This window comes from Accipiter gentilis, chromosome 26 (assembly GCF_929443795.1).
Source record: "Accipiter gentilis chromosome 26, bAccGen1.1, whole genome shotgun sequence".
Lineage (NCBI taxonomy): Eukaryota > Metazoa > Chordata > Aves > Accipitriformes > Accipitridae > Astur > Astur gentilis.
The window spans coordinates 20002204-20025753 of NC_064905.1; positions in this window are offsets into that span (position 1 = coordinate 20002204).

A 23550-nucleotide genomic window follows, 5' to 3' on the forward strand; every position below is an offset into this window, starting at 1 on the left:
AATAGCCTCAAAGACATAAAACCTATTCTCAAAATCAAAACCAAAGGCAAAACAAGTAGCCTTTTAGGACCCCGTAATCCAACACAAACTTTGCAACCATAAGCATAAGACTGGATGATTTGATGATCTTCATAGTGCTCTGGGCACCCGATTCAACTCAAAATCCTGCAAAATTGTAAGGCAATCCCTGCCTATTGTTTGTTTGGTGTGTTGTTGGTTTTTTTGTTTTTTTTTTTTTTCCTCTGGCTGAAGGTGCAAAGCAAAATAGGTCTGTGGTCCTGTTCCCATTACAGCCTGTGAGAGTTTGCTTACACTGAAGTCACTAACAAAACCCTCAATAGTTTTAATGGGGGCAAGAACAGGCTCACCGTGATTTAGTCTAAAGTGTTCAGCTCAAGGCAGAAAGACGGGGGCTCTTTGAAAATGACAACTTGTGGGTTTTGGAGAGGTCATTAACATATTTGTCATGGGGGAAAGAGGGTAAATAAGGAACTTGAAAAGAAAGACAGATATTAATTACGCTTCAGACAACATTGTTGTGTGCTGATGACATACTGTAGCTCTCCAGACAACTATAATTTGCAAGTGAACCCAACGAGTATGAGACTTTACAACAAGCTGAGCAATTAGTTCTTCCTGAGTTGCAAGAGTGACATCATGTGTGCAAAACATGCCTTCGCCTTCAGCTAACAACACATACTCATTTATTCTTCCTGTAGGGTCACTGTTTGCTGTGAAGGCCATTAAATCATACCTCTGATGGATGTGCTAACTTTCAGATTCTAGTGACTAAGGGTCCCTGAAGTGCACATAAAGAAACGTGTCCAAAGCACCTGCTATCAACAAAAGCAACTCCAATATCTGATTTTATGCCTTATAGCTGGCCTACAAAATTCTTGCATTCTTCTAAATACCTTAAGTTATTTTTCCAGAGTCTTGAAAACTTGTCCCTGTTGAAGGGATCTGACTTGATAAATGTGAGGGGTGGGGTTTGGGGGGGTCTGGAATTTGTCAAGACATTGTTGGCAAAGGTTGAGGGGTTGCTTCTGTGAGCTCTTTATATAGAGTTCTGAAAAAACCAAGGATTTTATTAACTGGGAAATGTAATAGAAATTAAATATTTGAACAGTGATGTTAATATGTATCTGGGTATAAATTTCCAGTAGTGTGTGTGTGGTTTCATAGGTTGGATCACTTAATGTTTTGCACTGCATGAGTTTATCAAAGAGACTATAAGGATCCATCTGATACTCAAGGAGGAATAAATTATGGCATTGATCTATAGTGACAATTACATTTATTCTTTAATCTGATACGTAGTCCCAGTGGAGCCACATACTACTTACCTGCAGTAAATCAAGCTCCTGCTTAAGTGCTTTGTAGAATCAAGAGCCAAAAAAACCTCATGAAGATTTTCAGCATTTTTGTGTGTTAGAAGTGTGGTGCAAATTGTTATGTAGTTTTTGATATCTTTGGTGGATTAATGAAAAAGAAAAATGGGATGTGAAGAAGCTTGACTTTAGAGATATATTTCAATGTTTGAAAAGCTGCTTTATCTTTTGAAGAAAACTGTTACTACAAACACAAAATGAGCATTTCACCACTACATTTTTTTCTAAAAATAGCAGCGGGCACAAAGATTTGGCAGAGCAGATGCAGAACGGGGCCACAACTAGCACGGCACAGAGAGCTTGAGGAGTCTTGCATCAAATGGGAGCAAGTTTCTCTGACTGCAGTGAGGTGCCAGATGGCTGTACACATATCCTCGTTGCCTTTCGCCAGTCCTGATAGCATTTGATGCTCAGTGTTTGTTGCTCTCAGTGCATCTCTATCTGTCCCAAGTTTGGTGTCTCCCAGTGAAGTAGATGGGAAAGCTCCTCTTTTTGGCAGCAGCCCAGCCAGACCTGTGATACTCCTGTGCTGCCCTTTGTTCTGCAGATCTGTGAAAGTCCAGGGCAGTGACTTCATTAGAGCAGGATAATTGGATCTGATCACCCACCCCGGGATTTCAGCAAATAATCTATCTGGTTCTTTTGTTTGTTTCTAGCTCATATATTTACATAGTCCCCAGAAGATTCTAAAATTAGAACCTGAGGAAAATAGAAACCTGTTCTCCAAAGCTAGCAGGATGTCTTACTAGGAGCTGTTATTGCTACTATTAGGAATATTAATAATCTTACGTTAACCAAAGGCAGGAATGAATCTCTTGCTGGACTGTGCTTGGGATGTGTGACATGTCTTTATGTCCTTACAAAGCTGTGGCAAAAGCCATCCGAGAGAAATGGTAATGCTGACGATGGCTGTTACGTAGAAAGGTATCCCGCAGGGAGCTGCGCAGCCTTTGAGTCTCTTCTGACACTGAAGTGTCTTGGTATTTCTTCTGTTTGTGACAATTCATCCCAGCATAGAGACACAGATCGTGTACAGCATTCAATTTACAGTTTTCTGCAGTAAAGTTCCTGTTTTGATCACAGCAGTGAAGGAAGAGATGTCTAGAGTATGATGGTAAAAGTGCCAAGCGGAGCCCAAAGGGAGGGAAAAAATTCTGAATTCTGTGGAAAAAGTTTGAACCCTGTTCCTCAGCTTCAACTGCAGGGACTTCCCTCTTAACTGAAACCTGAGGATCCCTTCATATAAGCCTATTCAGTTAACTTCTTTATCTGTAGCTGCCAGCATGGCCACAGATGTGATAGGGGAAACCATTGGTTTTGGTGGTGTGGTCAAAAGAGGAGTAAAGCATGCTTGCATGAACTGTCTTTTTGACTAACAAGCTCTGCACAGCCTGAAGAAGTGAACCTCCCACAGAGCCAGAATCTGCCTGCATTGTGGACCATTCTGGTTGAATTATTCCTCTGGCAATGCACCCCCTGAGCTAAAGTTTAATAATGTAAAGCTGGTGACAGGCTGGTTTAGGTTTTAAGTGCATGGTTTTGATTAATTCACTACATTTCAAGGGCAAAAATGTGTAAACTTGGTCTTTACTGAATACTACACCACTTTCCATGTGTTGTTGACCTACCAAAATCGTACACCTTTTTTGCCTACCTGACATGTTTTTCCGCATATGGGAGAGGCAGAGCTGGGACACTCCACATTTAAATCAATACTTAACAATCTACCTGAAGTTGCACAGAAAAAGTGAGGTTGGGTAAGAATTAGGTTGGAAGCTTTCAATCTCAAAAATGAGTGTGTGGGCAGAGAGTGCAACTGTTACAAAACATACATCCTTGTCTTCTGTCCACCTTGCCTCATTGACACATGGTATACAGAAGAGGTGAAAGTTGTCTCTCCTCTCTTCTGTATACACACATGTGTATCCATGTGCATACCCACCAAGCTCCCCACACAGCATGTAAGAGAGAATCTACTCGGTGGTTTTAATGAAAATGCAGTTTCATAGCTCTAATGATCAACAGCTGGGAAAATGCATGCTTTTCCCCTTCATCTCTAAACTTATTTGAACGATTTTTGTTTTGTGGCTTTACTGGGTGACTTTCCTGATGAACTGATTTTAAAAAAATCATTTAATTTCTTCGAAGACTATAGTGGTTACCATAGAAATACGTTAGCTGCAAAACAAGGAATAATTAGTTTATGTTTGTTCCTTTGTGTCTCCTAATTTCTTCCATTCAGGATTTTTAAGTGTATAATTAAAGGGATTATTCAGCTTTGTGATTTTTTTTCCCTCTATAAATTCATTTAAAGACAAAACTCTGATGTCTGTAGAGCATAAATAATAATGATTATATGTGGTAATTAGTCCAACCTGTTTGTCCACATAGCAGAAAACAATGTGTTTTCTGTCGAAAGACTGCAATGCTGACTAGTGGTCACTCTAAGCTTCGACTGCGGCATTCCCAGTTATCTATCTCATCCCTTATGGCTACTCAACTAATTACCCATAACGAAACATGGTTTGGAAGTGGGCCTCTCGAGAGCACTGCAGGACACCTTCCTGTGTCATTCAAGTTCTGGGGCAAGCGAAATTCAACAAGAAAAGCATCAGCAGGCTCCAGAAGTCTCTAAGGTCAGGCGACAATTGAGCAAGGACGGGGAGTATTGCGACACTGGGCTTTAAGGTAGTTATTTAACACCTCTGCCCTGGCAGGATTTGCCGAGTAGGCAAAGTTCTGCCTGTCTGTGCGGAAGGGCTGAAACTTGTAGGACTTCTCCAGCAACACTTGTGATGGATTGGGCTTTTTTGCAAAATGGCAGTTTTCCCCGAACACAGGAAAGGGTGTTGGAGCCCTTCAGTTCAGAGTAGTTCAGAGGTTAAATCACTTTGCAGCTCTTCTCTGTTGGGAGACATGCTCCTTCTTTAAAGCTCCAAGATGAATAAACAGGAATAAGAGTCTTATTCCAGAGCGACACAGTCCTGTTCCCTTTCTCCAGTCCAATCAGTCTGGAAATATTCCATACTAGCTAAGGGAAAAATATCATTTATGTGCAGCCTTCTGTTGCCCATCCAACCAGCCTGCAGTTTGGTAGCTGCTTACGGAGGTGAGAGGTATGGCCCTACGTCCCCGGTGCCCCGGACCAGTGTCCAAACCTCCGAATTCTTCTCTGGAGAAGAGATGAATACTGCCAGTACCTGATCTGGTAAGTATATTCCGATGACTCTCCTGGATCTAGCCTTTCAGGAAAAATAGTATCGGTTGGTGTCGTGTGGTTTTTGAGGGCTCAGACCTGAGCCAGATCCCGAGATGCTTTGGCCTAGGCCGAGGGGCTTTGGGTATGTGTTAATTTAGTCACCTGCAAATGGTTGGGAATTCTGAGCATTACTATTTTGGGTGTGGGGCTTTAATATCTACGTTAGTCCCCCTTTATGCAACTTGCTCCTTATTTGACCGTAATTTTCAAGCCTCTCTTTCTGTCAAGCATTTTACACCCTCCGTATCACCTGGGAACAAAAGCCCTGAAGTTCAGCTGCGTGTCCTGAAATGCATTTTCCGCTCTGCTCACCCTGAACCCACCCATGCCTCCACCTCAAACTACAGCTGTTTATTTAAGAGCCTAAAGAGGACTCCACTTAACGACAGAAACCAAATTCCAGCGCTTGAGCCACGCCGGCAGGCCGTGAAAAACCCAGCTGCGACCGGTCCGAGGGCTGCAACCGGTCCGAGGGCTGCGACCTCCACGGGTGACACAACCCACGCTGCGAGGCCTTGCTGGCTGATCCCTTTTCCAGCGGCTCCCCCGCCTGCTTTCGCCCGCGGCCGCTGCCGCAGCTCCCTTCGCCTCAGGCGGGGCAGAACCGCGTTCCCGCGCTCTCCCCTCAGCCCAGCGCCGTTGGTGCGCGGCGGGCGGGCGGGCGGGCACTGCGGCGCCCCCTGGCGGCCGGCGGCGGGTCCTGCCTCTGGCGGGCAGCGGGGGCTCTTTTCCCACCTTCAAGAAATTTGGGGAGAATCTGCGAAACGCTGTAGGACGCCGGGGAAGGGTTGGAGGCTGGGGGGGGGGGTGTGGGGGGGGTGGGCTTCCTTTCGGAGGGATCCTACGGCTTGTGGCAGCTTGGTTCCCACAGCTAGTGTTTTTTTTTTGTTGTTGTTTTGTTTCGCATACGTGCGCTGTTTGCTTTAGCTTCTTGAAGTACAAAATTAACTTCCTAATGCAAAGGTGACTTTTGGTAGTAGAACATCATATCCAGGAATGGACACTCAGGGTAGAGCATTCCACTTAATGCAACTCTCGCACAATTATGAGTTGTTTACCTTAAACATTATTCTGAGGAGTAATAAAAAAAAAAAAAAAAGTAAGGAAAATTCTGGTTAATAACCTGGGCAAAACAATTATCCTGCTAAGGCTCTTTATTGAATCATGTATGCAAAACACAGGTTTTCATAACAGATGTATTTAATCTTGATGTAATGCTTGGTTTTAACCCCACAGTGTCTTGCAATTCAGTCGGAGCTCGACTAGTTCTGCTGTGCTTGAATAGATGAGACTGAGCCAGAAGCCACTGGGATCACAAACAGGACTTTGCTGTTGTGGAAGCCCCTCAAAGTCTTGTTATTGTCCTATAGTACCCATAATAATGGAGGTCTGGAAGATCATTTATATAATAGTTCAATGGCTTGGTTAGTCTTCATAGCTGTCTGCAACAGGCTTTTGGAAGCTCTCCTGGTGTTTATTGAAATAAATGTCAGGGCAAGACTATTGTGTTGTTTGTGTCATAGATGTAAACTCTGGCAAAAGGAGAATAACCTTGTGGCATGCATTGCTCCAGAATTTTACCCTTCTAGGGAGAGGGCAGCATCTGACAGCTCTCTCTGCTCTTTGGTTGAAAAGGCTCCCCTAAAAGCAAATGTGTTAGACTTTACTGCATCGTATCCCATGATGTGGTCAGGTATAAATACAGCACTAGATCTTAGAGCTGGCAAAGCACTAGTGGGTCACCTAGACAATTTCCTTACTTCACAAAGGATGATTCTCCTTGACGAATATTTATTAGGGCTTTATCGTGCTTGCTTTTGAATTATCCAGTGAAGGAGTTCCCACAAATGACCCTTTTGCCCCCAAACTATTTCATATTCTAATTTCCTTCTTTAATTTTCTTTCCTTATATTGAGCCTAAATTTCTTTTCAGTTTCCTATAATTGCTCCCAGTTATCCATCCTATCCCATCCTGAATGCTTCCCTCCCCTCTGTGAAGCTGATACCTGTCAGATATCCCTGGACTGTTTCCTTTGGTCAAAGATACACATATGCAATTCCTCTAATCTTCCCTCTACCATCCATTCCCTCGGGCTCTTCGTTATTTTGCTAGCCTTGCTCTGAACTGCTTCCCATTTATCAATATTATTTTATGATGGCTTCTGAACCGCTCATGCTGCCTTGCTGGCATTATTCTCTCCCCGCCCACGTACACGCAACCCACGGAGGTCGTGTTTTGTGTACAGACCTGGCTGATCCCACTCTCTTAGCTAAGGAATCTTTCACAACCAGAGAATACCCTGTCCCACCGTATAATCATATACTCTGCAAGCGGGAGCATGGTGCGTCAAATACTACTTGCTGTTAAATGTTTACTCAGAATAAAACATTAGTGGCAAGAATGACTGATGAGGGAAGAGGACAGTTTTTTCCTGATCACTTAAAATTCCTTTTCTGAAGACTCCTCTAGTGTCTGAAGTCTTTGCTTGCCTGGCTCTTTTGCAGGCAGGAGAAGAAAGCAGGAGCAGTCGCTGAGACACAGCTATAAGTCATGTAACTTGCTTTCTAAATCACTATTTATTCTCCATCTATATTGTCTGCTGAGTGCTTTCAGTGTGTCTGTCTCCTGCACGCTGGGAGCCTTGCTATCATGGTATTTCTTGCGACAATAACGGAATATGATGCATTTCTGACGGGGTGTGGTGTACGTGCCTATGTTGTTGTTTTAAGGGCTTTTTAGCTTATCTGGAAAATAAGCAGTTAGAGTCTGCAAGTGAAGTTGGTTTTGGGTAAGAACATTTTGAGACTTGACTTTGCCTTAGTCTCTTTGATATAACATTCAGGTTTCATTCTGTAATGGACAAGGAAGTTTAGAGAAATATATGTTTAAGAGTCTTTTTATAGTAAACAAATTATGTTAATATGTAGAACAGAAAACAACTTTTAAAACCACTAAGTGCTAGTAGTGAAATATAGTGACCACCAAGTATTTCATTTCTGAAAATAGACCACCAGAGAATTATATTTCAAAATGTTTCACTGGTTGGACGTCTTTCTAAAAAGTTAATCTTTACAAGAACAAACGAAAAGGCTTGAACAATAAATCTACATGAAATAATTGTGTCAGTAAATATCAAGCTAGTTAAGGGAGCAAAACTTGAGCGAAACTCACACACACAGCGCGTGTGAACAATAAGCCAGACTGTGACCGAAATGGGTGGCCAGACCCTCCTTTGGGATAAATCACTGGCTTAACGTGAGGATTTGGCTCAGGGTTTATGATTACAATGTCTTGCTCCTGGTTGAAGTGCAGGATGTTCTGTTGGTTCTCTACTCTACTCATTTGCTTTGACCAATGCTGAGAAGAATAAGGGAAGGATACGGGCAGGAGCTCCTGGAACAGCAGCAGTTGCTTTGCTCAAAGAACATGCAATTCTGCTGCCTCTTTGGCAGTTATTGTTACTCATCTTTATGCTTAATTTCTTCTTCTCTCTTAGTGCTTGGAAAGGCTGATCTTGGAAATGACCTCTCTATAATGGACAGAATCTTAATGTTCTTGCCAATGCTTAGATGTTACATTGATGGAGGGGCTCTGAACATGGTGGGAGAGGGTAAGGGACACCCAGATGGTGGGTGGGAAAGGAATCAGGATGACAGAAGATCTGAGAGATCTGTCAATGCTTTTGTTGTTGTTGTTAGGCAAAGACAAAGAAAAAAAATATGAGCCCAAGTGTGCCATGGAGAACCTTCTGTGGAAAAGTGCTTGGTCACTGGAGCTCCATCCTTCTCGCTCAGGCCAAGCCAGTTCCTGGAGCACTCTGTGGGTCTGGAAATGAAAAGCAATCAAGGTGGACTCTTCCCCGTTCCCACCATAGATCTCTGTCAGCAGAGTGGAGTTGCATCACCTCTGTGGACCTTCTGGGCAAGGTTGGCCACTAACTGTTGTTGAGGGTTTAAAAATCCAGAAAATCATATCATTACAACATCCATGAATCTGCAGTGGCATTGTGCTTGGTTAAGTGTTTGCTTTGATCTTCCTGGAGAACTTAACCATAGCTAGCTGTTTAATAAGCAAGGAAAGGACTTCTCAAGTCTCCTGCCCCATCCCCTGAACCACTACAGGAAAAACTACCTTTGTCATTCTAGTGAAAAACTTTTTAATATGTTCTTAAAGACTTCCCGTGATGCTCTACAGCTTCTCCAGTCAACCTATTCCAGTGCTTCTCTCTCTCACTGGAGGGTTTTCTTGAAGTCTAACCTAAGTCTTTCCTGCCAAAGTTTGTCTGTCCTCCTCATTGTATCTTCTGTGGATGTGCCCAATAAACTGTTTTCTTGTTTGGATGCCATTTAGGGACTGTGATGGTGTCTTTCCCTTGCTGGGAGCAGGGCTCAGCACTGAGCTCAGCAACCTCAATTTTCTCCGTCTTCTCCTCTAGGCCATATTTTCAGGTTGTCTGATCAATCCTCTTCTCGGCTTTTGCACTCTCTCCAACTGCTCCTCTGGATCTTTCTTGAAGTTGAAGCCCCAAAGTGGCTTCGTAGTACAGCTGAGACCGCACCGATAATGAACACAGCAGCAGCATTTCACTGTGTACCCTACAGGAAAGACTGCATATACATGCCAGTCTGTTATTCACCTTTCTGGAAACAACCTGCAATTATTGACTCCTATTCACTGTAACCCTTTCACAAGGTGCATCTGCAGGTGTGTATTAGTGCTTACTCCTTTCATTTATGACACATATCACCTGCCCGTATTGAACTTCATCCATTTTCATTTCTATCGTAAAGATCATGTCGAACTTCAGTCTTGTTTTCTGGTGTGTTTGTAGTGGCTTCCACATTCACATCATCTGCAAATCTAAACGTGTTTTATCATCCCTGATTTTAGAGAAAACATTGAACAGAATTGGATCCGAGACAGTTTCCTGCACATCTTTGATGAATCAACTTGATAATGAGTTGTTGATGTTCACCTTCTGGGTATGGCTGGATACCCAGGTACCTGGGAATGGGTAGCCACTTTGGCACCGGTGCTGAAGAATTACTCAAACCTTATGAAATCAATAGGGCTAAAAGTGGCCAAGTACCCCTATCTGTTTTATCTAAACATGACCAAATCTGAGGCTCTTTTATGCCTGAAAAATTATGTTTATTGCCAGTTCAGAACAGGAGTTACTGAAACCCCCCAAGGGCAAAAACATTGCCGCCTTTGGGAACTGGAAACAACCTGAGAGCCACAGTCTCATGAGATTTCCAGCTCATACAAACTAGCTTCTGTGTGGGTAGGAAGCATTGCGGTAAAGGGATCTGAAGATGAGAAGGGGCAGAAAACTTCTGAATGTAAAGTGTGAACCAAAGCACAGTGAAGTCAATGGAAACTCTCTGACTGGTAGCTCATGGCCATGTGGAGGGCTGTTAGAAAAGCAGAGCAGAGAAAGAAAAAATACACTGCTGAAGCAAAAAGATTGTTAAGATAGGAGAGGAAAATAGATTTCTGTAGAAACTTTGAGGGCTGTGGCAAGATATCCTTCCAAAGGCTACTTGGAAATGTTTAGAGAAAGCCCTTTCCAGTTAAGTACTAATGATAACACAGGACCTGAAAGAGAGAGAGGAGGTGGAACAGAATGAAAACAAAACAGAAATACAACAAACTTAGAAAAATTGAACTAAACAAACTGCTAGCTTTCTGAAACTCCAGGTGGTGTGTGCCAGCCCTCGCACGCTTTAAGGTTTCTGTTTTGAAAATGTACTTTCTCCTGTCTGGGTAGTGAGCACGTCTGTTGGTGCCGCAGGGGAACTGCCCAGCTCTCTGCGGTGCGGGAGCAGCAGGGACGATGGGGCTGTGGGCTCTGTGTGTCGTTGGGACCCAATGCCATGCAGCTTTTTTCCTGCCCTCCTCTTCACTTGTGCCTTTTGCTCCCATTCAAATAAAGGCTCTGTGATGTTGCTGGTTGGGTGTCAGCGTTTCCTCAGATAAATACTCTGCCTTCTGCCTTGTCCTGCTAGTGGCTATTAAAAGTGGTGCTGTCGGTGCCTTTTTGGCATCTGCATGGGTACGTGTGCTTATATACAAGCCCGAAGGCAGAATTTGTCTATGCTGTAACATTTTACCAGCAGTAGCGTAGGAATTGGAGGAGAATTAGTCCCTGGCTGCTGTTTGGTTTCTAGAGCCTGTAGACTGACTGCTTGTTACAGTAATGAGAAATGCAAGTAAGCAGCATCGCATCAGCATTTGCAGTCCCACTTTCTATTGCTGTCATCAAAGGGTTTAGGAAAGTTTGCATTCAGAGTAGGTTTTTTAACAATGCACGTATGCATTTGCACAATACTCTCTGGGAAATCTTGTGCTGTAGATAGCAGATTATGGGTAAGGCATGATTTGGGTTTGGGTACTTCGTGCAGTGGTCATGGCCAGGTGAGAACCAGGATTGGAAGCAGAAAGTCAAGGTAAGTCCAAATGACCCAAGAAAGAAGTGTGTCTGGAGCTGGATCACAGCCAGAAAGCTTAAAAAAGTGACATTGTACCACCCTGGTGTATGAAGCTGATGTGGATTTTAAGCAGACAACTGGAATCATCCTGACTCTCAAAAAGCACTTAGAGCAAACACACTTGGAGGATTGTAGATGCCCACACTTTGCAGATAATATTAATTTCTGCCTTTTTTTGGTTTGGGGAAGCGGAAGCTTTGTACTGGCTAAAAATAGTGGTGCTTACAACCACTTACACACTTTCATTGTATTGCAGGAACAGAATTACTGCTTTTAGCCTGGATTTCTAGCTACTGAAGAGTTAGTGTTGAAATCTGGAGGTAAAATTCCATGGTAATTTCCTAGCATTGGATTTCATGTGGTGCTTTCAAGTTTACCAGCCCCACAATAGACTGGATAAAACTGGTAGTGATAAAATTAGCAAGAAATGCATTGCTGTAGAGAATCCTGAAATGTCATCGATAGGAGTCCCAGGAACACATCAAGGGATTATGAACAGCCTCTATTGTGGTCAAAAATAAAGTATTTACACAACACAGACCCTGAAAGTGAAAATTGCAGAAACATTTGCTAGGAATGAGAAATTCATCATCTGAAAAGTCACATTTGCAACCTAAGAGTAACCTTTTGCTTTTAAGAGCAAGGATTTTTTTATTAATCCTTTTTGCTTCATTTTTCTCCTTTTTGCTTTATATTGTCCCTCCAGCTTGGAATAAAATAAAGCAAGGGATTGTCACAAAATCTGTGCACCTTTTATAGCTCATGTGAAGTTTAAAGAAAGACATAAACAGGAGATACTCAGCTGGCCTCATCTGAGTGCTTCACTTCTAGTAAACACTCAAAATTTGTATTTTGCATAAGATGAAACCTAACTATATGTCATAATAAAGGATCAGAACTTATTACTTGTGTACCTATCTGTATGTTAGGTTTTGTCCTACACTTGGAGGCTATTTTAGATTCCAAGAAGTGCCAAGGTTTCAGAGTACTGCTTGAAACCTCCAAGAATACTTTGACAAACAGGTTACAAACTGTCTGTACCAAAATAATGTCATCGCACCAGAGTACTGGATGGCATTTTAGCATTGTCGTTGGACTTTGCTATCACTAAATTCTTTTTAAATTATTATTGTTTTTTTAACCCGCTGGTAGGCTGCCGATTGTACAGTGGTTTAGATCACATGCCCTTTTTTGGTGTTCTTCAGGAACGTCCTTTTTTTTTCTTTTTTTTCTTTCCCAAACCCACTGTCATACAGCCCTTCCTGTACCTGTGCACCTGGGGGAATGGAGTGATATAAATTTGGAAAAGTCTTCAGCCTATTAATTGATGTCTGATTCATATTCCGGTTTTACAGACAAGTTTTATTATCAAAGTTGTGCTTTTTAATCCTTTGTTACAAAGACCGAGAAACTATCAGCTATAGTTAAAACTGAACTCTAGTAACCATGAGGGAAGCAGGCGGCTCTTGAAGCCATCAGATTTCTTTAAGAAAGCAAAATTAGTCAGAATCATCATCTAGATTTTATTGGATTTATGTATTTCACTTCATTAATTTTTAAAGTTTGGTTGCAAAGAAATAGATATCCTCTTTGGAACTGCATTTAAGTGTTGGGATGAATATTTAACACATGATTCCCAGAAAGATGGGATTTTGAAACACACAACGTTGTAGCTATTACAAATTAATGAACGTTCTCTTGAATATTTCTGTTTTATAACTTTGCTTTCTTAAAGCTTTGCCAGTATAGGGGAAAAGAAAGCTTGATAAAAAGAAGCAAATTGCTTTTCAGTTTACTAGAAGTGGTTGATTTCTGTGGACATTTGAATGCCTCTTCCAGCAGTGCTGGGAAACCAGCGTGTGGATCTCACGGGCTTCTGTATCGGGTCCTACGGTCTGGATTGAATCTGGTGTGAGTTGTCATAGTCCTGCTGAACTCACCAGAGCTTTACTGAATCCCACTAGCTGACGATGTAGTCTTTTTCCCCTAAAATGGGTGCTTAGATTTTTATAAACTGAGGCATTAGTTGTGTTAGAGGAGCGTCTTCACGGCAGGATTAATCCGAGTTCTGAGGTTTGGTAGAAAGCCCACCTGGCCAAGAGCTGTGGGGACCGAGCGGTGAAGTGTGAAGCCCACGGGTGACAACCTCCAGCCCAAACTCTGGGTAATAACATCTAACCCAACTGCGGCTGTTGGTTTCAGGGTGTATAAGCCAAGTCCTGTATCAAAGCATCTTGCAGCAGCAACGGCTATTTGCTGTTTGCTGGCAAGGAGCCTGGGGCTAGATCACAGCAGCAGCATGGTAATAAAAGACAGGGAGAGGCAAAAAAAAAGAAAGAGGAGGACTGGATGTGTTTTTTTGTGATCTGGTAGGTATCTGTTTTCTCCAGTTTGGAAAACGTTTGAATCCTCCCATCTAGAATTAATCGGAGAATGATCCTGACTTCGCTGAATAGTCATTTGTCAGCAGTGAGAAGGGGGGAATGGACAACGGAGAGCAGGACTGCTCAGGCAGGTCCAGCCGTGACCAAAGGTCCCATACAGGACCCTGGCCACCACACCAATTATAACCCCATATTTCTCAAATTTTAACTTGCTGCTTTAGTTCTGCTTAAGATCTTCTATGTTGCAATTGCCTGACTCAGTAGTTCAGAAATTATTTTTCTGCTAAAAAAAAATATGGTGTGCTAAATGCCAAAGAAATATTTGAATCAAAGATAATTATTTCACTTTTATATGTTTGGTTGTGCTTTAGTGCAGGCCAAAGCCAGGTCCAGAAGCCCCCAGCTGCTGTACCGTGCACCAGCAGCGCTGGATGCGTTGTGATCAGCTGTAACTCATGGAAAGCATAGAAAAGTTTATTACTGAAGAAGTAAGAGAGAGAAATATAGAGTTCAGTACACTCAAACTACGAATTTTAAAAGTTTCCATTGTTTACTTATCTAATTAAGAATCTATCTCCATATAGGCACACGAACGGCAGGTACAAATATATCTAGATGTCTATCTTTGTTCCACTGTACGTTTGCCTGCAGGTCTCTATAGATAGAAACATAAAACGGCGTGTATATCCTGCTGGCTTTTGAAACTTACAGAAAATTACCAACAGTTTCTTTTCTCTAGTTTGCTCAAATGCTTGTGGTTAAATATTCTGAAAGTATAGAATTAAAAAAAAAAAAGAAAAGAGAAAAAGACAAAAAGATTTAAACACTTTGAAAATTAGTTGCTTTGTTAAAAATGCCTTTTTTTTTTTTTTTAATAAACCAACACATTATTTTGATTCTCAGCTTCTGTGTGTCCTATTTAATAACATAAAATTGGGTAATATTGCTGATAAATATTGATTCAGAGGTGGACTCGCGTACAGTGTGTGGCACCTGACGGCTGGAATTTAAGAGTGAGATGGGGGGATTTACAGAGCAGGGCTGGATCGCGTGTTTGTTACCAGGAGAGTCTGGATATAATAAATGAAGCTTTTGCTCAGAGCACACAGAGCCCTGTTGCATCTTAGTAACTGTCTCAAAATCCATACTAAAAGGAGAAGTTGAAAAGAAAAAATGTAAATAAGATTAAGAGGACTATTCCTTGTAATTATTTTATTCAAATAAGAATCAAAACATTTGGTAGCAGCACTTAAACGTGAAGAGTTAAATAAAAAGGGAAAATGCCTTAATGAAATTGTACCAAATGAACATAATGAACAGAAATCATATTTAATAATTGAATTAATCTGGCTTTCTCATCTTTTGGTTAAATTTGATTATCTTCCTGATTGTCCATTAATATTCAAAATCTACAAAGAGTATGAGCACACCTGGCCTTATTTGCTAAAACAAGACTGAATCAGTGGGGACAGCACTTTGAATGTAATAATTCACATCAGTACTTGAAGACTCAAAGGAGCAAAGATCTGTAATGTGTTATTTTAAGCAGTTTCACTTTGAAAGTTATTAAAAAATTGGCCATAGCTTAGTATTCCGTTAAAACAAACCCCTCACTCTTGTAAATTTATGATGCTGTAGCGTTGTATATGAATGAGTGTTCCCATTTTAAAAAAAATCTTTTCACTGCTGTGTCATGCAATACTGAATTAATTTGATACTATTTCTAGTTATGAATCTACTGGGCTTTCTTATTCTTGATGCTGTTAGGTCTTATCTTATGCACTTTCTAATTATAAGTCCATTCCTAGTGACCTTGGTATGAATTAGTAGAAAAAAGTTAGTGGCTTAATCCTGATATCCTCACATAAAAAATGACTGGACAATGATTTCAGTGACAGGAGGAATCCTCCAGCTTTCTCTTGTGATTTTTAGCCCTGATTCAGGAAAGCTCTTAAGCACAGGTATTAAGTGAACCACCCTCTTAGGTCTCAGTGATTTCAGGGGAGTTTCAGAATCAGACCATTTGGAACATATTGTTTATATTGCATCTGTGTCAGCTGCAGCAGAACTACTGGTTAAAATCCAGCTGGCAAAATCCATCCAGTCCTAAACCCACTTTGCTAGATTTACAAAAATTAATATTGAAAATCATGAATTTATCTGAAAGAGTTCTAGCTCAGAAATGAAGGCAAACACAATACCCACTATTTTAAGGGGATAATTATTTGCTGAGTTTGTGTTCCTTCAGCCGTGTGCTCTGAGGGGTTGAGCATCAGGTGTCTAAGGAGCTTGCAGCTTTTTTTTCTGCTTCAAACTTACTAGTTACAAGTAGCTCAAGGAAAGCTCTTGCAAGCTAAGTGAATTTATTACTATCCCAGATCTGTTATAATCCCAATTGTTATGAAGATGCAACTGGCTAGCCCTGTTGTAGGGAATTGTTCTTTTCCTCTATTGAATGGTTTTAATTTTCAATTTACTTCCATGTCTATGACAGCATGCAAGCTGAAAACTTGCTTTCTGTGAGCATTCATGGTAGCAGAGGAGGCTCACACATACCAGTTGGAAAGATTAAAACTCAAATTAAAAAAAATAAAATAAAATCCATGAGAATAAGCAGAATCAAACAGCAACAGATCTGTATGGTGTTCTCTTTGGTGAGTCTCTGTAGCTGTGACCCGCTCCTGGGTCTGCAGCCTGTAAGGAGGTGAGACATTTAGCTCTGGGGTACCACAGGTTTTTGAGAGGAGCTCACCGTCGCTGTCCATCAGCTGTGGGTTTGAGGATAGCTACGTGCTGGTAGCCCTAAACCCAAGGGTTGTGAAGGTCTGACCGACCCTGTGTGGTGCTGAGCACTGTTCCCCATCAGCTGGGGACCCCCATCTCTGCGCGGGACGCAGCCCAGGAGAGAAGTTCAGATAATCTCCTGGTAGTGTCGTGGGGTGGTGGTTTCATGGTAGTGGATGGAGGTGTGGATGTTCTCCAAGGAGAGCGTTCCTCTGGAAGGACTGTCTCCCCTTCATCGGGGGGGTGTGCAGAACTGCCTCTGGTTTCGGTGGAAACTCTTCGTGTGGACTCAGTTTGGGCTGTGAGAGAACTGACGGCATGAATTTGGGATCCACAGTTTTGGGGAGAGTTTTGCCTCAGTGAAGGACCTGAAGCAGCTCTAAGTTTCTCACTTACTTAATTGTAACGTGGAGCTATGAACTAGCTGTATCCCCCGATCTGACTTGGGTTTAGCAGAGATCTGGGAGGCCTTTTCTTAGCAGAGTTTGTGAAAAAGATGGTTTGCATTAGAGTGCAAGGAAAATTGAGGCTTAGTTTTGTGTATACAAAGGCACCGAAATGCGACATTAGGGGTGGTTGAAAGGCGAAGGCATCGCAAGCGTGCGAGAGCACATGTGGATGCTGGAGCTGGAGATCCGCGTGTTGCAAGGAAGGGACGGAGCAGAGCCCTTGGAGCTCTTCAAACCTGGAGACCTGGCCCGGACGGTGAGCCGCTGCTCCGCGGACGGCTCCTTGCAAGGTCGACTGGTTAGACTTTGTCCAAAGGTATGAGTAAAGACAAAAAAATTTGTAGGGGTTGCTCTTTGAGGAAGCATCGTGGCAGGCTGCGTTGCGAGGGAGACGGGCTTTCAGCTGCAATTTTGGCGGATCGCTTTGGCAGAGCACTTTGGGAAGTCTCTTACAAACGCTACAATCCTCGCCAGCGCCTCTCAGAGCCGGGTTGAGCGTTGGGGTCCGGTCCTGTCCTCTCGGCTCACCGAGGGTTCTGCCTGCAGCGTTCCCACCCAAATCTATCCGCTTTCCTTCCCGCGGCAAACTAGCCCGTACCGCTCCTAAAGCATCCCTCCTGGCTCTCCCTGCTGCAGGTTTCCCCGTCGGGCTTTGCAGCTTAGAGGAGCCGGCACGCCGGTGTCCTGGTTAAACCACGACAGCCGGCATCATCCCCCGTCCTCCCCGGGAGAGCGTGGCACGCAGCCGGAGCAAAACCGGGAGGTCTTAAGCCATTTTCTCCAGCGTCTAGTTTCCTTTGCAATAGTTTGGGTAGTTCTGTTAGTGAAAATCGTAACGAAGGAAAGTTTTAATTTGAACAGTCAAACAGACACGCACACACAAAAAAGAAGAATGATCTGGAAAAAAAATCCCCCAAACTCCTTTCGCCTGCCACGCAGTGAGAAATGGAAATAAAGGTGGCCACTGCCTGTACTCGACAACGCTGCGACATGTGATATTTTCGGAGGTATCTCGGGAGCATCTACCACATTTTACAGCATGTGAGGCATATCATCTGGAGCCGTTTTGATCTCCTGTAACCTGTTCACAAATGCATATATTTCATAACAGGCCCTGCGCCCCGATAAGGATCTCTGAGTTTCTTCTGCGCGGTATCTGCAAACAATTCAAAGCTGTTCCACACAAACAAATGTGAGAACCCCCTGACCACAGACTGCCTTTAGAGCAGACCAAGATTTGATGTTACTCATATCTTCCAGTACCTGTCAGAGTTCAAACAGGAAACCTGGTTTTTCCTCTCATGTCAACAACTTTTTTTTCTTCTTTTTTTTTTTTTTCTGAACAGGCGTTCGGCAGCAGGCTTGCGCTCAAGCGGTGGAAGTCCTGTATTTCTTCAGGACAAACAAGTACTTGCTCTGGTACGTCATTGCTGACATTAACAAGAGCTGAATATGTGGTTTTCAGTGATCCTGTGGGTGCTTCTATAGAAACGGACATATTGGCTTTGAACAATCACACAAAAAAGGAATTCATTCATACAGGATATAGGTAATGCGCAGCCGAGGGCTTGCCGCAAATAGTGCTTTGCTTGGGAAAGGTCAGAAAAAAACCTGGGTACTCTTTCTCCTGGTACTGCTATATTTTGTGCTTACTCGGTAACACTTTTATTGCTTCAGCCTGTTTGTCACTTATATGATATCCTGCTTGCCAATACCCCAGTGATGTCACTTGAAAAGTTTGAACAGAATAAATATTCATATTTACTGATGAGGAAGTTTCATCTGAGCATCTCAACTGTTAATTAATTAACATGTCCCCAAAAAGCATGGAAAAAAGCCTCATGCCCGGGTCAGACATTTGGCTGTAGCCACTCGTGTATGTTTTGGCACTGCTGGGAGTAGAAATTAGGAATTATAGCTGACATACATCCCCCTTAAGCGGTACTCATTACTTATCTTTCATGATGCTGATCAATGAATGTAGTCAAACCTGAAACTCTCAGCACTTTCCAGTCCAGGGTTGGAAATGTTTTAGTAACATTTAACTTCACCTCCCCATGAATGTGGGAAGTGGAAGTTTATAATGGAGAATACTTCTTGACATGGACTAATATTTGTAACAGAAAACACCAGCTCTATCAAGGAACAGGCTAGTTCTGAGGATCATTTTTCCCTGTTTGATTTATGCTTGACAGATGCAAAAACCATCTCAAATACAGCTGCGTTAAGAAAAGAACACACAGGCATTTCCATGACTTTCATCTTGCTTTGTATTTATGTCATTATAAAACATGCTTTTGTGGCATGCATAATCAAGGGGCAGAACATCTGGCAAAACCTTGTTACAGCAAAATGTCCATGAAGTTAAATATGATAGTTGTCATCTTTTTAAAAAAAAACAAAAAAAAAAAACCCAAAAAAGCCAACCCAACAAACAGCTGGATAACATTATGACTAGTAATAATACTCACTGTGAGTGATACATGCTGAAATGATGGTTATAGACTCACAAGATGCAGAGAGAAATCACAGTTTCTTGGCTGTGAGCAGGGGCAGACGAGTGTGTGACAGTGGGTACCTCTGAGCTGGTAAAATGGCCTTTTGAGGCACCCTCGAAATCACACAGGCCTTTCTGGTAATGTGCTTTGTTTGCTCTTTATTTCTACATTTCCAATAGGGTTTCTGCCCAAATGATTAAGTTATTTTAGTTCTGTTGCATTTTTTTCCAGTAGCTGTTTCAGGAGCCAAGCACTTGAATTAAAATCCAAGGTATAAAAGCTCCCAGAAAATGGCACTGTTAGTGCTGGTGTTCAGCATGCTCCCATTGCTCATCTGCAGACCTGAAAAGTCCTTCAACTCTCGCTTCCCCAACCTACCTCTGCCTTAAACGCTTGTAGACCAGTGACAAGAACAAAGGAATTATTTGCATTTAGTAAAAGAAATCTTTCCTTTCTGTTTTTCTTTCTAACTCTTAATATTCCATGAAACATCAGTGGAAAAAATTCCAGGTATGGGCTGCTTAAAAGCCTGATTCAGAAAAGAAACACGTACGTAGGACACACGGCTAAAGTAAAGTACGTGCTGCAACAGCCTGCTGAATAGGTAAGTACCTGTGGTTCGAATGAGCGGCTTGTATCAGAAATGAGTATTAAAGCATTTACAAACTCTTAATTATTTGCCTCCTGCTTTGCAAAATATCTCTATGCGTCCACCCGGTTGACGCCCCACGTTATCCATAGGATCTTCACCTACTGACTGTGATTCCCCAGGGGCTGAGCCTGACTTTGAGGACGCCGGCGCAAGAACATGGGTTCTGCAGATGTTCTGCCAGGCTTCCCTCGCTGCAGGCTGATGTTACGCAGGGTGGCAAGAGATGGGCTGACCCTGGGAACCGGCCGGCGTCATCTGGGTACAGATTAAATGGATTAGTTCTTGGTGCTCCCGTTCCCCGAAGGCAACGCAGTGCTCCGTGCGCACCGCCGTGTTCAGAGGTATCTTTATGAAAGTGCTACTGATCCCCGCTTAGTCAGGGGTGTGATGAGCTGCAATTAGGTAAATATAAGTAATAACAGTCAACTACTGTTTTAGGGCAAACTGAGCTTTACCCAGTAATTGTAGGCATTACTGTTACCAGTATGCATGCAGTGGTATATATTTTTATGTTTATGAAAGCTTACTAGTAATTGAACGGTAGATTATTGCTACTAGCCTGTACATTTGGGAGAAAACAACTAATTTTGTTGCTTTTTCATGGGTTCTGTTACAAATAGGAGACCTGATCACTCCGTAATATTTAGAAAACAAATGCTGGAAAGTTGCACATGCGTTAGGAGCCTATGCTCACGTAACCCAGCATCCATAGGAGTTGTGATGAACATATGCATTTGGGTTTATGGAGGGTTTTAAACTGATTGAACAGGCCTACGGAGAATGTAACATCATGCCCCAAAGAGAGCGGCGCAGCTCGCTGACCCCCTGCGATGTGCAATGGGTATGTCGCCAAATTCAGCTCCCACGGGCACGGCCAAGCTCTGGGAATTCAGTTGTTATAAAAACTCGCTGTTTGTAACTACGCTTCACGCTTTTACCAGGATCGTTGCACTTTTAAATTGCCAGGGCCCAGCCTAACAGCCTGCCTGGGTGGTGGTCTTATAGGTGGGGGGTCTGACACGGGTTTTCTCAGCTACGCTTCCCATTAGCACAGACAGCCAGAGCCACGGCAGGGTCAGCAGTAGCCTGGTGCTGCGTTTGTCAGAGAAGGAGCTAACCCAGTGCCACAAACTTGTTTATATTAGTAATTCTTTCAGACTCTGGGCTGGATTTTATCCGTTTGAAATGGAAAACTCTATACCAATATCCTTTCATTTAGCTACCTGTAATATTTTACAGTACAGAAGGCAAAGAGACCAGCTGCTCGAATGAAATCAAACGTTTTCCAGATTCTGCTCAAGAGTGAAGGTCAGGAGCCTTTGCTTGATTTCTCAGAGTCCGCAGGGTAAGAAAAGGGGATTTGCTGGGGACCTCCGAGCCCCCGAGGGAGCTCAGAGAGGGACCTGGGCTGGTGCACGCGTGGCAGCACGCGGGTTCCCTCGGGAAAAAGAGCTGTTCAGCTCTTCTGTGGCTTCCACCCGCGGTGATCCAGGTGCTGTCTGCTCCCCGACACGCTCGAGTTTTTCATTTTGCCGATGTGGCAGGCCCTGGGTTTTGAGGCAGGACGGGGTACGTGCACTCAAAGCAGCGCGGAGAAGGACTCGCCTCTGCGATGCACTGGTGACTGCCGGCTTTATACCGGCTCGGCAGGGCAGAGGGAGATTCGGGTGGGAAATCACCGCCTGCCCCGTGCTGGGTCGGCTGCACTGGGATGTACTTGTAGGAGGCTGCAGAGCTGCTTCGTGTCTTCAAGGCCATAACCTCGGTCGAAGGTGTCAGGATGGCACGTGGTGGGGATGAAGATGGTCCTGCCTTCCTTTTTCTGCTGCCCCCGTGTTCATCTGTGCAGCTGGACAGGCTGTCTGCAATGTGCAAGGGTTTCGCTGGAGAAAAACAAGCGTCCCTGGCTGCTGTGCCGAATCCTATCTCGGCTAATATCAACCACAGCAGTCACGCATGCCACAAGATCATCACTCAGGCCAGTGGCAGTCTGCTGAAAAACAAAGGGTTCCTTAATAGTCGAGATAGGAAGGAAGATAAGGCGCTGCTGTGCTCTTTAAAGCCGAGTATTTATGCCTGAATAAAGTTACTCCAATTTTGGAGCAGGGTGTTTGCCTGGAAAGCCGGTATTTACATTCCACCTCAGGGACTGAAGTGCCTTTGCACGCTTTCATGTATCTCCTTTCTTCAAAGTCATACGCCTTACCTACAGCTTCATTACTGCCGACAATTACAACGTAGAGCTCCCATCAATCGTTTCGTAGCTTTTTTTGATAAATGGTGGTGGCATGCACGGAGGCATATACAAGCTAAGTCTGTACTTCATTACCCCGCTCAAATAAAACGTTGTGCGCTTCGGGACAGCCCTGTGAGTTAGGAAAATGGTGTGTTTTACAGATGGGGAACTGAGACAAAGAGCGGGTGAGCGCCTTGCCCGGGATCCCACGGGATGCTGGCAGCAGGGAGTTGTATTTCTGTCTAGTGCCCTAACCACTGAACCATCCTGTCTCCTGCTTTCGGGCGAGAGAGTCTGAAAATGCCATTGATTAGAAAGTGCTGGTGAAAAAAGGTAGGACTGACTAGACTGTACTAGGAGACATGCAAAAATAAACAGAAGACAATAAACAGCGTGATGTAAATTAGCTTTGTAAAACTTCTTTCTGCTTTAATAATCTAAGAAGCTATTTAGAACACACGGGCAAGGAGATGTCTGGTTTTTTAAAAAACAAGATATGATTTTAACCAGATAAAATCCCTTTAATTAGTCTGAAATTTTTGCTTATGTTTTTTAACAACATATTTCCATGTGCTTGCCAGAAAGTCGGGGAAACATGGAAATAATTGACAGTCTGCAGCATTCACTGCTGGGATACAGCAGATTATTTCAATGAAACCTACATAAATTCTCTGCTTGTAGAAAACATTTGTTTGGTGGTCCCTTTGCTTTGCTTTGTCATCTTCCACTGCACATCTGTTTTGGGATGGAATAAATGAGCCCATGCTTGAGAATCAGGTTGTTTATATGATGCAGTATTTAAATCACATTTGTTTTTTGTAAGTCTGGAAAACTAATTGTCATCTTGGTGGCACGGGTTACAATAACAAAGCCCTCTTGTTATCGTGGGTGAGCTTGGGCCACTATGGAAAGCAGTTTTCTCCAAAATAGAGATGCATCTGCACTCAGTTGAACTGATGCGGGGACAAGGCTTCTCCTACGGCTGCTCAGCACCAAGGTGGCCCTGAAGGGAATTTTGCAGCCTACCACGGTGCAAGCGATGGGGATTATTAGTTGGAATAAAATTGCAAGACTTCTTTGTTCATGCACATCCCCGGGAGATGCGCGAACGGCTGATGGGGAGATGCTGGACCCTCTCCCGTCCTGCCAAAAGCGTGGGGCACAGGAGCAGCTCGGTCCCCGCCGTGGAGCTGGATTCAGGGCGAGTGCATACTGGGGAAGGGAACGATCTTGCATATTTTCCATTTAACTAACCACAGACAGTTTGTTTTTAAGCACTTCGGTTACTGCATTGCGGTGTAGGAATGGGCTGCATCGCCTCGTACCTCCCATCGCCCCTTCCCCGTCTGACACCCCAAAACGGCGCGGGGCTCCGGGGCTGAGAGCTCAGCCCTGGCCGAGGAAC